This window comes from Anastrepha obliqua, chromosome 5, assembly GCF_027943255.1.
Source record: "Anastrepha obliqua isolate idAnaObli1 chromosome 5, idAnaObli1_1.0, whole genome shotgun sequence".
NCBI classification, from domain to species: domain Eukaryota; kingdom Metazoa; phylum Arthropoda; class Insecta; order Diptera; family Tephritidae; genus Anastrepha; species Anastrepha obliqua.
Genome location: NC_072896.1, coordinates 74,132,433 through 74,148,050, shown reverse-complemented (window position 1 = coordinate 74,148,050; position 15,618 = coordinate 74,132,433). Strand labels below are relative to the sequence as shown.

Here is a 15,618-nt window from a genome sequence, read left to right as displayed (position 1 = left end):
ATCAAATTCTTATAGCTCATTTGTAGATACTTGCGCTGTTGTAACAGCATAAACATTTCTTCTTATAGATATACGGGGAATGCTGCTGGGGTGACAGTCCTTGACTGTATATAAATCCGGGTCGTTCCGGTTACGTAGAACCGACTGTCTTGGAAACGCAGATACTTGCGAGTTCAGTCATTGCTCCACTTTCTTTCATAAATGAATGGTTCACAAGCATAATTTAGAAAATACAAGACTACGAGAGTCATTTAAAAAGTCGTGCAAAAATAAAAACTACTTAATTGTTTGAGGTAATATAAAACTTTTTTATTTTTCGACATAGTCTCATTTTATGCTTTAAGATTTTGCTCAACTCTGTTCTAGTTTGTTGATTCCTTCCGAATCAATTTGTGCAAGTCTGAAAAATGAACTTTCGTTTCTGTAATCACCTCCTCACTTGAATAGAACCTTCCTCCCGCCAGCCATTTCTGGGGAACAAATAATAGTCTGAAGGATCCGAGGGAGCTAGGTCTGGAGAATATGGCGGATGTCAAACCAGTTGGCACGCTCTTTCCATTAGTTTTGCGACCACAACTGTTGAGGTGTTGTCGTGATGGAAAAATACTTTTTTGAAAATCACTCGACTTCCTCGATTCAAACGAACGCCAAACACAGAGACATAAACCGATTCAGCTACAACGTGGTGCGTGTGCTCCCAGAGATGCTACTAACTAAACATAGTCTTGATCTGCGCCAGTAGTGCCATCCCTCTGACTTTGCATGGACTTTTCAAACGACCCTCGTAGTTGAGTACGTGTTTTTGTAATAAAATTTAAATTTTTAATGTACCACTATACGATGGCAACCGTAGTTTAGTGGGTTTCTACCGAAGCACATTATTGGAATTTCTCACTGTACACTCACACTCACTGTACTGTGGGGTATTTAATCCAGATCGCCATAATCTGGCCGCCATAGCCGATTGGGTTGGGGAGTGATTACCATTCGGAAGTGCCGAGATTCCAATCTCTTCTAATAGCAGTGGCAAACTTCCTCTAAGCTAAGATTACAACACTTTCTAAACAAAATTAAGCACTCTGGAGCGCCGGTAATCTTACGTTTTTTTTCTAAAGAAAAAAAGGTTTTACCAATACCAAAATACCAACAGCAGAAATTACGACAAAGACAGATGGCTATGTTCCGATCCCACTGAGGTTCCAGGCTCTTGTTGTCATACAAACGAAGGTTCAAATCAGTGTTATTGCTTTAAGTGTTGTGAGCAACAAAAGACTTGGCAAACCACTTCACTTCTTGAAACAGGGATTTCGAGTGAATTCAGCTGCATATATCGGGGATCTAGAGACAATAGTGAAACTCTGAGTTTTAGCAAGACTCTGCTTCTTCACACAAATGCTGGTGACACAAGTTTGGGAGGCTGAAAATTCCCACGACCACACAACACCGAACTTAACATAAAACACCTAACACCTTAGTAACCTGGATTACTACGTATCTTATCTTCTTTACTTAGATAACTGCCTCGCAAATTCTTGGAGAATACCTATGGACTTAAACTCAGCCAATCTGGTGGCATCTATTATGAAATTCTGCTCATCTAAATTAAGAGGACAATAAGTTTGCTATGATCCCTATAACGATAGTTATGACTTTGTTGTTACAAGAAGTAAGTACAGAAGAGTTCCACAAATATACCATTTGAAATATTCTCTTGATATGCTTCGAAATTATCTTCACTTTATACTACACGTCTTTAAAGTGATTTTTTATTAAAGTTATAGTATTTTACACTTTGGTTGTTGGTTTAAGGGTCTGAAAAATGAAGTGCCACATAGACCGGAGTGCCACATAGACCGCAAGTTGGGTCCGTTGTGTTGGTCTAGAGCTTAGCCGGGACAACTGCACAGCAAATGCCTGCTCGATACTTCCTCATCTTCGTCCTCGCAGTATCTGCACAGGTCGTTTTGAGGAACCCCGAGCCGACGTGCGTGAGTGCCTAAAAGGCAGTGGCCGGTGATAAGAGATATTATATGCGTTAGTTCGTGTTTCGATAGACTTATAAGGGTTTTTGTCTGTTTCAGATTGTAGGATGACCAGATTTGTCTGGTCGTAACGCAAGTAGTTTCTACTCCGATCAGCAATGCTGTGAAATTCTCGATCAATTTACATGTTGCGAGCGGCATGTGGATTGTGGGTAAGTTACTAATATTTGATTGCGCAGCTCCAGCTCTCGTGAGCTCATCAGCTTTGCAGTTACCTTCGAATCCACTGTGGCCCGGTATCCAGATAACTTGAACAGAATTCTTAACACTTATCTCGTTAAGAGATAAGAGACAGGATCGAACCACATCTGAGTGGGTATAAGAGGAGCTGAGTGCTCGAACGGCCGCTTGACTGTCAGTGAAAAAGCGGATATCCTCAAGTGATATTCTCTTTTCTAAGAGAGTTTTCGCAGCATACCAGATAGCGCATACTTCCGCTTAAAAAAAAAAACTACTACAGTAGTCGGGTAATCTTAATGATAGATTGATGTGAGGGGAATTGGAAAAGATTCCAAATCCCACTTTACCGTCTTGTTTTGAATCATCTGTATATTCACACTTTACTTATGTACTTCTCCAATTTTGGCAACACAATTTGTAATTCTAATTCTTCCGGTAGGTTTATCGAAATGGTACACGTTTTGTCATATCTACGTAGAAATTCATTGTCATTTTTAGTTCTCCGCTAAAAATATGAAGAGTAATAATGAAGAAAAATTCGTACAAATAGCGAAATTTATGATCCGAAAGAGGTGATGAAAATTTTTTGTTTTGCAAGCCACTTCCCAAAAACACTGAGTGCATTTGCGGAACGATTATTTTGTTGCCCTAAAAATTGTTTCGACATCGTTAGAGAAATAACTCACTTTTGTCCAGCACTAATTTATTGACATTTGAAGTACCATGAAAAAATTATGTGGAATTATTATTTGTTTACTTAATTTTGCAATCCCTCATGCCAGCCCTAAATGACGCCTGATTAATTCCATCGTTTCACTACTTTACATAAAGTACTGCTGCGGTAGGTTTGGGATTGGCTTTTTAATCCCAATGCATTTATGATTACATTTTTCTTGGTGACCGCCCCAGTCGAAAGGTTAGAGCGTGACTACCATTTAGAAGTGCGCAGTTTTGATTCTCCGTGTACGAAATACCAAATGATATAAAAAGTTTTTTCTAATAGCAGTCGCCTCTCGTCAGTTAATGACAAACCTTAGAGCGTATTTCTGTCATGCAAGAGTTCCAACATATAATTACCTATATAGATATTTATAAAATGAGATTGTTATCCAATTTTAGAAATTTAATTAAAATTATGCTATTCACCATTTTAATTTTCTTTGGGAAGTATAAATGTAAACAACGCAAATCGCTGATGGCTTATGGCCGATGCGAACAGACTTAAGCCCATAATACACAAAACGTGTTTTCGCTATTAGTTCAAACATGGCATCAGTAGTAGATATTTCGGCTTGAAAAACTCGTTCAGAATAAACGTGAAGCACTTTGGGTGGGTGGAGTCCAAGATTATTGCATGGCTTCAGCCACTTCTTGTGAATAGGTGGATTTATTGGTAACTGGAAAATCTCATTTTCGTGAATAAATAAATAAATACCACAACAGTTTTTATTTTTACAATCTATATAGAAATAAGTAGCTAATTTTTTCTTTTTATTATGAACTAGAAATTAAATTTTCGAATTTCATTTTAAATTCTTGATACAAAATATTTCGCTTACATTTTCCATAAAATGACAATTAAATAAACAAAAAGACTTTTGAAATTCGGGATGCTAGCAGGAAATGTCATAATCTGACAAAGGAACTACTGCCACCTCCTTTATTGTATTCTGCTGCCACTGACTGAAGAAAATTAATTAATTTATTATTTATCTTCTACTTCCTTTTTCAACTAAACTTTCAGCGATTTTCCCAAGACGAAGTGGGTATTGCTGATCTTTGGAATCTTTTCAATGCTATGAACACACATACGTACACTCCTACTAATAGCCTCTCATGGAAGAACAATAGATATCGCCACTGAATCATATAATTTCGTTTAAATTGTGCTTCAAACTAACGCAAGTAAATATTTACCTATTTAAAGTGCAGGCGCTTTGGCAAACATTGACTATTTGCACAATTGAATTCTCTCATAAGTCAGCATTTGAAGCATGAATAAATAAACAACATGAAATTACTCAGAAATATACACATCATTTATAATTTACGGATATTTCGTTTATGTCCGAATAGATGTGTGAAGGTGCAATGATTGCATTTCAAAACATTTCAAAACTCAAATAACGGAGCGCAAATTAAATGTTTAGGAGTTATGCAGGCCTAAAATATTGTATATTAGGGATTTAACAGTTCACTTACATAAATGTATGAGTATTTAAAAATGCCAATTTATTATGCTTGAAGTGCTTTAAAACGTTGTTATGATAATTTTAATTATTTCTGTTGAAGTAAAATATATCAACATTCAGTTAATGCAAACATTTTCTGCTATAGGATTTTAGTGTTGATTATTTGCTACTACTCGTAATTAGGCGCTCAACCAGGTTTTGTTTTTGAAATAAAAAAAGAAAATAATAATGAAGAAATATTTTTATATAATAAAAGGAAATTTTTTTATGAAAAAAAACAAAACAACTTCACAATGTAATAAATCAAAAAAAAAAAAATTGTCTCATAAAACTTAATAAAACTTAAATAAAATTAAATAAATTTGATTTCGATTCGTCGTTTTGTCAGCATTTTTTCTAAAATTTTTTCACCGTGGAAATTCGAACCTCTGTATTTCTGTCCTCATAAAAAATGATCTGCCGTTCGGAGGCAGCATAAAACTGTAGGTTTCTCTATTTTTCGGAAAACATCAAGACGCACATAACAAATAAGAGGAGGACCTCGGCCTTTGGCTCAAAATGTTCGCTGCTTTTTGGTAATTTATTTTATATTAGTGACGCGTAACTTCGTTTTTGGGATGACTGGGTGGCTTCCTCCTCCAATTTGTGTTGTATGTCTACAAATGCGACTAGTGATTAATTATTACTCATGCCTCCGTTGTTGTACTTATTTTGCGATCTGGATAAAATTTTTATATATTAGTATTTTATGTCTAATTGTATGTATGTAATGTACAAAATACAACCAAAAAACTCCAAAATGTTGCCCTGTTTTCATTTTTCCAAGTTTGAAAATTTTTTATTGCTAATTTTCTTAAAAAAATACTTCCAAAAAAGACTGCAATAATTTTTTGTATTGTAACCAAAATAACGTTAATTCATAGAAAAAAAGGCACATTTTTATGATTTTTTTTTGATGACACAGTTAAAATTTATTCACCAAATCTTTTACTACATAAAACTATAGCATTTGAAGTATATTTTGTGAAATTTCATCCAAAAATATTTAAAAATACGGCAATGACAGAAATTATTCGGACGCATCTAAAAAAAAAGTAGTTTTGCGGTGCCCCTCATAACTCGGTGTTAAATCATCTAAAATCAAAAAACCAAAGTTATTTCGTTAGATAATCGTTTTCTCCGGGTAACGCCGAGAGGGTTTTTTGAAATTAAAAATTTTTCGATTTTTGGGAACACGTTAAAGTCAAAAACACGATTTTCGCGTAAAAAATCGGTGAATTAGTTACCGTAAAAACAAAAGTATCAACAAATTCGAAAAAACTCTTCGGCGTTCCATGGTAAAACATCTACAGAAAAAGTGTTCAAAATTTCTAAAGGATCGGTGCAGAAGTTTCAAAGTTATGAGGGGCACCGACTTTGAAAACGTAAGTTGTGGGAAAACAGTTGCTAGGTACAAATGGCGCGCGGTTGAGCCAGGTAGGTAGCAACACTTTCATGGCTGTATCTTTGTAAGTTTTGCTCCGATTCATCTAAAATTTTCACAGAATATTCTTGAAAGGTTCTTCATTTAAAAAATCAAATAAAAAAAAAATGCAAAAATAAAATTTAAAAACTTTCTTTTCCTGTACCGAGTGAAGCCTTTTACACCTGATTTTTTCAACGCAAAGATGGCTTTCCTATTCTTTTGTTACCAGCAGCTGGTGTCGCATCGAATACTTTCAGAGCCGGAGCGTTTGTACCCATTCGGACGACATGACCCAGCCAATATAGCCGCTGGATATTTATTCGCTGCACTATGTCTATGTCGCCGTAAAGCTCATACAGCTCATTGTTCCAGCGCCTGCAATACTCGCCGTTGCTAATGTATAAAGGTTCAAAAATCTTGCGCAGAATCTTTCTATAAAACTCTCCAATAGACACCTCAACGATGCTGCCATCGTTCAAGATGCTGCACCATACAACCTTACTGCTTAATTGACTTAATACGAAGTTACACTTGTTGATAAGAGAGATTCTTTATTGGACTTGTATGGCGGAATAAACAAACACTCCGTGGCCTCCGAATGGGTTGGAAGTGCACAGGCTCGAAATCCCGGTCACAAAACATCAATTGGTAGCGGTGAATTATAATGGCGGTCACTTCTCGGCAGGCAATGGCAAACCTTTGAGTGTAATTCTGCCATGAAAAAGCATCTCATAAAGGACATCTACCGTTCGGGATGGCTTAAAAATGGTAGGTCCATTCAAGGATGAAGACACACATCACAAATAGAAGGAAGAGATCGGCCTAACACCCAAGAAAAGAGACAATAATAAATATCTATGCTGTTAAAATAATTCTTAAGAACATATATTGTAGTTTTCCACCGAATCAACTTTATTCGCCCGTTCAACAGAGTTCTTGGCCATATGGCTAACACCATCGTAGCCTCGCTAATTTATTTTTGTTGGAAATTGTGGAATTGAGAAATAGTGTTCATTGAAAGTTTCTGCTATGAAGGCTCTGTACTATAATGAATGAAACTGTGAGACTGTGCCAATAGTCTCGTTAGAAAATTTCACTGGATTAGCCCAAAGTTCGATTGGACAAAATAGGATGCGCGAAATTTCATGTTTCTCCATAATACAGTGAGAATGTTTTAGTCTAAGAGTGCACATTTTCAAAAGTTGTCCATCGAAGTAAAGCTAATCCAGCATTAATTGCGCGCTGCAAGTTTTTAGATGTTTGCTGGCATGAAAAAAATATACTCTTGAAACATTTTGTGCTTCAGCCACTTCAAAAAGTTAGTCCAAACTTTGCACACTTTTAAATAGTTTTAATAGCAAGCCATTTAAAATAATAACAGATATTTTCACACATTTCTCAGTTGAATGCATTCCTTTATCCACTTTGGCCAAAGGTAAGCCGCCACAAGAATATGTGCGAAGCAATTTGAGTTGATTAAGAAACTTGCTGGCATGCAAACTACCAACCGTTACGCTACTTTCTTAGCACATTTACACATACATACATCCCTACAAACCCACACATAGTATTTACTGCATTTACTCCCATCACCTGCTGCTTGTTGACGTCGTAAAGTTTATCCTTTATTAACGCTGGCAAAGTTTCATGTCAATGCATCAATAGTTTCTTAATAACCACTGCTGCTCAAAGCGTGTGACGAACGGGGTAGCATTAGAGGAAGAGTTGATGAAACTTCGACGAATTTGCTGTAATGCTACACGCGACCAACCACAGCCGCCCGCCCCGCCCACCTGCATTCTGCTGCCATTTCGCAATTCGGCTTAGCAGTGACAAGCTCATTGCTGGCAAATTTGTTCGCTGTAAGTAAAGTGTTACGCTTTTTTCCGCTTTATTAGTTGTTGTTCGGCGTCGTGTTTCTCATATTTTTTCTGCTGTATCTGTCAGCTGGCGTAGCATGAATTGGCAACACTCTGGCAGAAGGGGAGCTGAAAAATGGCGGAAATGGAGAAATCACTCTGTATGCACGTAAAGGTTTTTTTTCGTATTGTATTTTTGGTCGTATTTTGTTTTACACCTTTTTCTTGCTCACATTATTTTGCCTGCAAATATGTTGGCGAAGTTTTTTGTTCAATTTTTTCGTTGTTGCTGCCTCTTACCCTGCTTAATAAAATTTATGGAATTTTACGCTCACAATCCTACTCGTAACTCATTGTTGTTGCATGAAGATTTGTTGCACGAAAAGTTGTTACATGTTGTATGTGCGTTCGAGAATGTTGCATTTTCGATTTTCATGCCGCCAAGTTGGTGTGTGTATGTGTGCGTGTGTGCGTTTGCGAGTGGATATGTGTATGTGCATGGGATCGTAATGGTATTAGTGGCTTTTGCGTCGTTTGCAATTCGGTTTGATTTACATGCAAACTTTGCTCTATGAGCGGCATGAGTTGATTTCGTGTGTTATTGTTGTTCTTGTTGTTGCATGCAATGTCGAAGATTTCCTTGTTGCAGCTACACAAAATCGTAACTGTTGTTTGCTTCTGCTGGTGGCTGCTGTTGCTGCCTCCTGCCTCTGTTGTTTCTGCGGCTGTCAGGTGATGCTATAGTTATGAAAATATTCACTCACACACACACATATACATATACATATATATATATATATATATATATATATATATATACTTATACACGCACAATATATATGCCTGCTTGTTTATGCATTACTTACGATTTACCAATTTTCAAGTTTGTGAAGGTAACCCATTTAGAGTATTTTGGCAGTTTGGCTGATTTGTTGTTGGTGCATCAAAATTGTTGGTTCTTGGATGCTAACCAACATCTCAATCCATACACATTAGTGCCTGCTGCGACAAACCTCTTCTGGCTTCTGGCTTCTGACATTCGCAATTTGTGCTTCACAATGCAAAACAGAACCAAACAAAAAACAAAAACTATTTCCAGAAATGAAAGTTTGACATTTGCGACCACTGCTGGGGAAGTTTAAATTAGTTGTTATTATTATTTTGTTACATAAATGTATAATACGGCAAAAAATAAGGCAAAAGGGCAAAGTTTTGTGACTTTGCATATTTTTTGCAATTTGAAAACGGCTCAAAAAGTATATCCCCCACGAATATCTATGTAATAAACTTTGATACAACTTGAGAGTGAACTATGTGTCAAATAACACTGTTTATCATAATTTTACTGCTAAGAATTTTTGAAGCTAATAACACTGTGCAACAGCTTTTATTTTGGAAAATACCCCTCAAAAGCGTTGACATTCTTTGGTCAAATTTGCTATGGCTATTTCAAATTAGAAATATTTTACCTAAGTGTTTTTTTGCACAGTGCGGCCGATTCCCAAAAAGCTGGCCAAAAGTCGAAAAGAAAGGATTTTCAAAATTTTAAGATCAAATTCGTAATCAGCGACCCCGACAACCCCCGAGTAAGAAATTTTGAATCAATTACTTAATTTTTTGAGTTTTGGCCAGCTTTTCGGGAATCGGCCGCACTGTGCGTTGTTTAGAAAGTAGAAATAAGACGTCATTTTGAAGGTCGCTAGGGTTGGCAAAAAAGTCTTGCGGTATTTTTAATGAATTTTCAATTGTTCCTAAAATTGGATATAATAGTGCGATTTAAGTCAAATATGCGCCGTTTTGTTCGATGACGAGTTCCCAACAATTCCCAACTTCATAATGCCCCCCTTATAGAAGCTCGCTTGCCTATTGTCAAAAAACTCGGAGAGCCAATTTTCACAGGACTCTCTTGTGAACAACTTCCGACTACCAAGCTCGTTCGCCATGGGCAGAAATAGGTGGTAATCACTTGGTGCGAGATCCGGACTATACGGTGGATGCAAAAGAACCTCCCATCCGAGCTCCCGGAGCTTCTGGCGCGTCACCAAAGATGTGTGTGGCCTGGCGTTGTCCTGATGGAAGACAATTCGGCCTCTGTTGATCAAAGATGGCCTCTTCTGCATGAGTGCTGCATTCAAGCGGTCCAGTTGTTGGCAGTACAGGTCCGAATTGAGCGTTTGGCTATAGGGGAGCAGCTCATAGTGGATGATTCCCTGCCAATCCCACCAAACACACAGAAGAACCTTCCTGGCCGTCAATCCAGGCTTGGCCACCATCTGGGCAGCTTCACCGCTTTTCGACCACGACCGTTTGCGCTTCACGTTGTCGTAAGTGACCCACTTTTCATCGCCAGTCACCATCCGCTTCAAAAACGGGTCGATTTTGTTGCGATTCAGAAGCGATTCACATGCATCCATACGGGCAAAAATGTTTTTTTGCGTCAAGTCGTGTGGCACCCATACATCGAGCTTCTTTTTGAATCCAAGCTTCTTCAAATGATTTATAACAGTTTGATGACTCATGTCCAGCTCTTGGCCGATGCTACGGCTGCTACTATGCCGGTCTCTTTCGATAAATTCAGCGATTTTACCGCAATTTTCGACGACAGGCCTTCCGGACCGTGGTGCATCTTCGATCACCTCTGCACCAGAACGAAAACGTTGAAACCATCGTTGTACGGTGAAAATGGAAACTGTATCGGGCCCCTAAACTGTACAAATTTTATTGGCAGCAAGAGATGAATTTTTGCCTTTATCGTAGTAGTACTGTAAAATATGCCGTATTTTCTCTTTATTTTGCACCATGTTTGCGACACCATAACTCACGAACGACTAAAAGCAAATAACAATTAATCAAACACGTGTTAGCACGTGAAAAGAGCTTTCCAAAAAGCTCTAGCGTGAACCGAAGGGCCGAATACAACTAGAACTACGCGCTTGCGGAAATACCGCAAGACTTTTTTGCCAACCTATATAACTTGTTTCTTCTTCTTCCCGATTGGCTTAGCCGTTTAAGCGATTTTGGCCGAGTTTAACAAAGCGTTGTTCCTTTCTCTAGCTAACCGGCGTCAGTTGGACTCCCGAAGTAAAGCCAAGTATTCTCCGCATGTACTTTTCGACGCGTCGGCCTTGCTCTTCCTTGTTTACAATAGTTGAAATCATTTAAATGATTTTAAATATATTCAAATCGGAATATTTACCATTGCAATTGGCTTAGAGGGTTGAAATCAATGAAGAAAATATATAAAACATCTGTTAATACAATCCGGATACGAAAGATTTTGGTTCTCAAGCAGCCTGAGTATTTTACGGCGCAGGACATTTCTTTATCCAACATAGGCAGATTTAATAATATCTGCCTTGTACAGTTCAAACCTAATATGGCGAAAAGTATATTTCGTGAAAATGATTGTAGCAGCTTAAATTTCGTTATGCGAAGGTTCTAGGATTATGCACTTCATGCTACTCATTCAAAATTAAAATTCTGATATCCAAATTACGGCCGAATTTATGTGGAAAAAACTGATTGGATTAGATTGAAACTCGGCACTCAGTGTTTTTTTATTCTTTTGCTGATCGTGAGTACGATGATTCTTTTTTTTTAAATTTGAAGTAGCGAGTCGTACATGACGGGCCTTGTTTGAGATATGTGAAATTTTTTTTGGAAAATAACTCACTGATATATGGCTTAGTTATCTGATTCTAAGCCAAAATCCATATTTTCAAATTATTTATTATATATACGTACTTAGCTTCTCTTCTTAGTTATGTACTTGGGAAATTGTATAAAAAGTCTCAGCCAGTTTGTTTCTTCTACTTTCTTACTCTTCTTATTTCGAAAAATATTTTCTCTGGTTAAAAAAATTAAAAACATCTGGATAAACAAAAGTTATAAAGAGAGTAAATGAAGTTTTTACTACATGGGTATTATTTTTCGGTCTTTGTTTCAGCGCAGCTGGTACGAACCTAAGCTACACTTGAATAAATAAAAGCACAAATCAAGTGACGAAAATATAGCTGAAATACGTAAATTGTTGTCAAAAATATTTAAGGCCAGCTTTGTGAAAGGTTTATTTTTTGGGTTTCTTTAAAGTTCTGCAAGCGGCCCTTTGGTGCAGTGGATAGCACATTGGACTTCTAATCCAAAGGTCGCGGGTTCGATCCCCGCAAGGGCTCAGAATGCCGATGCATTTTTTAAACTTTTTTATATTACTATTTTTTTATTTTACAAAAGAAAATTGCAAATGTGGGAAAACTCTTCCCATTTTCAAATTCAGCAAATAAAAGGTGTTTTTTTAGAGGTTAGGTTTTCAAGATGAAATAAAACGTATATAATTTAATGTCATGGCCAAGAATTTAGCTTTATTATAAAGATAAGGGTTTGTCATTATGTTTTAAAAATGATTTTGGGCAAGTGGCCGCCGCGGCTGGCTCGAAGAAATTCCAGCCGAGAGGCCCAATTTTCGACCACTTTTTGCAGCAATTGGGGCTGTATGTCAGCAATAACGCGCCGAATATTCTCTTCCAAGACGTCAATCGTCTCGGGCTTATCTGCGTAGACAAGCGACTTCACATAGCCCCACAAGAAATAGTCCAGCGGTGTTATATCGCACGATCTTGGAGGACACGCCACAGGTCCACGGCGCGAGATAATGCGCTCACCAAAAGTTTCCTTCAATAAATCGATTGTTGCGTTGACTGTATGGCATGTAGCGCCGTCTTGTTGGAACCAAAGGTCGTCCACATCAACATCGTCCAGCTCAGGCACGAAAAAGTCATTAATCATGGCTCTATAGCGCTCTCCATTGACTGTAACATTATGGGCGGCTTCATTTTTAAAGAAATATGGACCAATGATTACCTCTGCCCATAGAGCACACCAAACAGTGACTTTTTGAGGATGTAACAGCGTCTCAGCAATGGCTCGTGGATTATGTTCACTCCAAATGCGACAATTTTGCTTATTGACATACCCATTCAACCAAAAGTGAGCTTCATCGCTGAACAAAATTTTCTTCGATGCGTCGCGTGAACCGAACCATTATTTTCGTAATAAATTTGCACGATTTGCAAACGTTGTTCAGGTGTAAGTCTATTCATTATGAAATGGCAAACCAAACTGAGCATAAATCAAGTGACAGCTGTCAAAAAGACCATCTACGAAAAACGTAGTGCCAACTTGAAAACCTAACCTCTAAAAAACACCCTTTATTATACCTTCTGCTCAAATATGAACGAGACGTTATCAATAAAACGGTCCGCGGATGACATATGGCAAAAATAATTTTTTTGTTTTTTGGTAGGACTGTTATAAGCTTACATGGCAAATTTCAGCGTGATATGTCACATAGCTTGTTTTCTGTGCCCGTATTTTACATTATATTTGTAGACTTGACAAATATTTACATCACCTAATTAAAAAAAAACGGAAAATTTATTTCATTTTTTTAGTATTTTGTTAAAGTTATAAGATAAAAAAATTAATAGCATTACTTTCTCTTTGAAAAATGAAATATATATATTTTTTTTTAAATAAATTTTGACTCGTATTTTTAATTATATTTGCAGATTTGGCAAATATTTATATGACCTTTGTGAAACATACATTTTTTAAAAATTAGTTCAATAATTCACTCAGTTGTATTTAGCTTTGCTTTTGTTTAACATCTGGTACTATTGCCCGCGATTGCAGTTGTTTTTGGTGTTCTTCTTCTTTCAGCAGTCAAATCTCTCTCTGGCTACTGCAGTGTTGCCTAGCTTTGGATATAAAAACGAACTGAAATCCCCATTTAAAGAAAACAAAACACCAAATTTTTATTGAACTACTTAAAGAACTTGACAAATTGTTCTTAAAATGTGCGCTTTTTTAAATAAATGTGTTATGGTTATGTACAATTTAATTTATGAGTTTTTTTCTTAAGAGAAACTCTTTTGTAAAGGGAACGTCTTTTTTGCTATATTTGAGGTTATGTATTATTATTATTATTAGAAGGCCATTACGCACTGCGACCAGAGCTGATCTATTGGGAAAGGCCTATTTCTGTAACCCTAGAGTTTTAGGCTTATTACAAATTTTAGCACAATTTTAGGCTTGTTGTTCCAAAGATTGCATATAGATACTACGATACTACCAAGGTGATGAAGTCTCTGTCTGCTCAGCGCAGGACATTCACAAAGCACATGTTCTGAGCTTTCTATGTCCATTTCGCAAAAGCGGCAGACATTGGTCTCAGATAGACCAATATTATTTAGATGATATTATTGAGGTTATGTAACTAAATAAGGTCCTCTTTTTGTAAATATGTCGTTATGGTTTCTTTAGTATTTTCTGGCATTTCGTTGCTTATTTTTACTATTTAATGCCCTATGTTCCACTAAGGATTGATGACCGGAAGAAACGGTTACACTTCTATGGTTTTAATTCGCATATTCAAACGCTTTTTAAACGGTCTAAAAAGGTTTTCAATCTTAAGAAGAGTTGAGAGAGGGACATTTAATATTTTTGTATAACCTTAAAAGGGCAAAAAATTAAATTCACACTTTCAAAATATCAAATTTTATAAGAACCAAAAAATTTTTATTAGCACTAATATCTTCTCAGAGCGACCTTTTTTAACCTTTTTAACACACTTTTATTAGGATGGGTTGTATGTATGTATGTAGCAGAATCTTTGAGCTTAATTTTCACTGACTTCTAAAAATCTGATCGACTTGAAATTTTGCACACTTATCAAGAACCGATGGCAATGCAATAATTTGATAAAAGTTTTCCATTATCCTTATTAGGATTGCCAGGATTAATAACTCGAATTTGAATTATTCTATTTGTATCTTAATTTTTGATATAATTCTGTCCTGAGGTAGTTGACTATGACTGATCGTTCGATTTGCTATTACTTCATTATAGGTCCCTTTGTTATTAAAATTTATTTTCTACTTTTTAGTTCGATTAGCAATAAAAGCATGTTTTTTAGTTTTTTCAAACTATTTTTTATTTTGTTTAATAATAATATATTAGTTTGTTTTTTAACATAAAGTTTCGGTAGCTTTTAAATTAAAAAACAGAAACAAACACCAAACTTAAAAATGTTCCCATTTTGGGTATAAAAAAGCACTAAATTTATTGCGAAGAGCAAATGGATGGCAACACTGCACAACTCGGCAAACGTGACGTCACGCACTTTTGATGGGCGCTATGTTGTTTCTATCGTTCTTGAATGTTTTTAGTACCCTTGCCTCTTTTTTGTAAAATTAGTTATATTGAAAAATTAAAATTAGGTATTACTCTGTCTTTGAGAAATAAAATAGTTTTGTTTTTTATAATTTTTTGGCCGGTATTCTTACTTATATTTGTAAATTTGCCGAATGTGTGACTTTTTTTGTAATTAATTCTTCGGTAGAATCAGTCATGATGCTTTATCGTTAATAAATAAAATATTTTTAATTTTTTTTTTAAATATTTTTTTTTGGTAATATAAAAGTAGTCTTTGAAACATAAAATATTGTTTTTTTTTTTAACACACTTTAGCCCGTATTCTTAATTGTATTTGTTAATTTGGAAAATATTGTATATGACCAATATTAAAACAACCGAATCATTTTATTTTATTAGTAATCGTTTGTTTGTTTGGCAAAAGTAATCAAAAATATTATTTTATCTTAGGTTTTTTTAAATTATTTGTTTTGTATGTTTTATTTATATATTTTATTTTTCACAAACACAAATTTAATTTAATTTATTATATGATTTATTATTATGTATAAAGGTTGCATTACACTTGCAAAGAGATGTTATATTTTGGGACCAAATGATTACTACATTTTCAAGTATTTGCTATATTTTCTTGTTTATACCAAATTGTAATTAGCTGAGTCTTGTGAAAA

At 35.9% G+C, this 15,618-nt stretch overlaps 1 protein-coding gene and 1 non-coding gene across 2 annotated transcripts in view; one reads left to right on the top strand and one right to left on the bottom strand.

The window, feature by feature from the left end:
* LOC129248830 (uncharacterized) overlaps window positions 1–15,618 on the bottom strand; it is a 243,814-nt gene that overhangs the window by 28,657 nt on the left and 199,539 nt on the right. The window lies entirely within an intron of this gene.
* On the top strand, window positions 11,838–11,911 carry Trnar-ucu (transfer RNA arginine (anticodon UCU)). Its single transcript has one exon. It is a non-coding gene; the product is annotated as a tRNA-Arg (tRNA).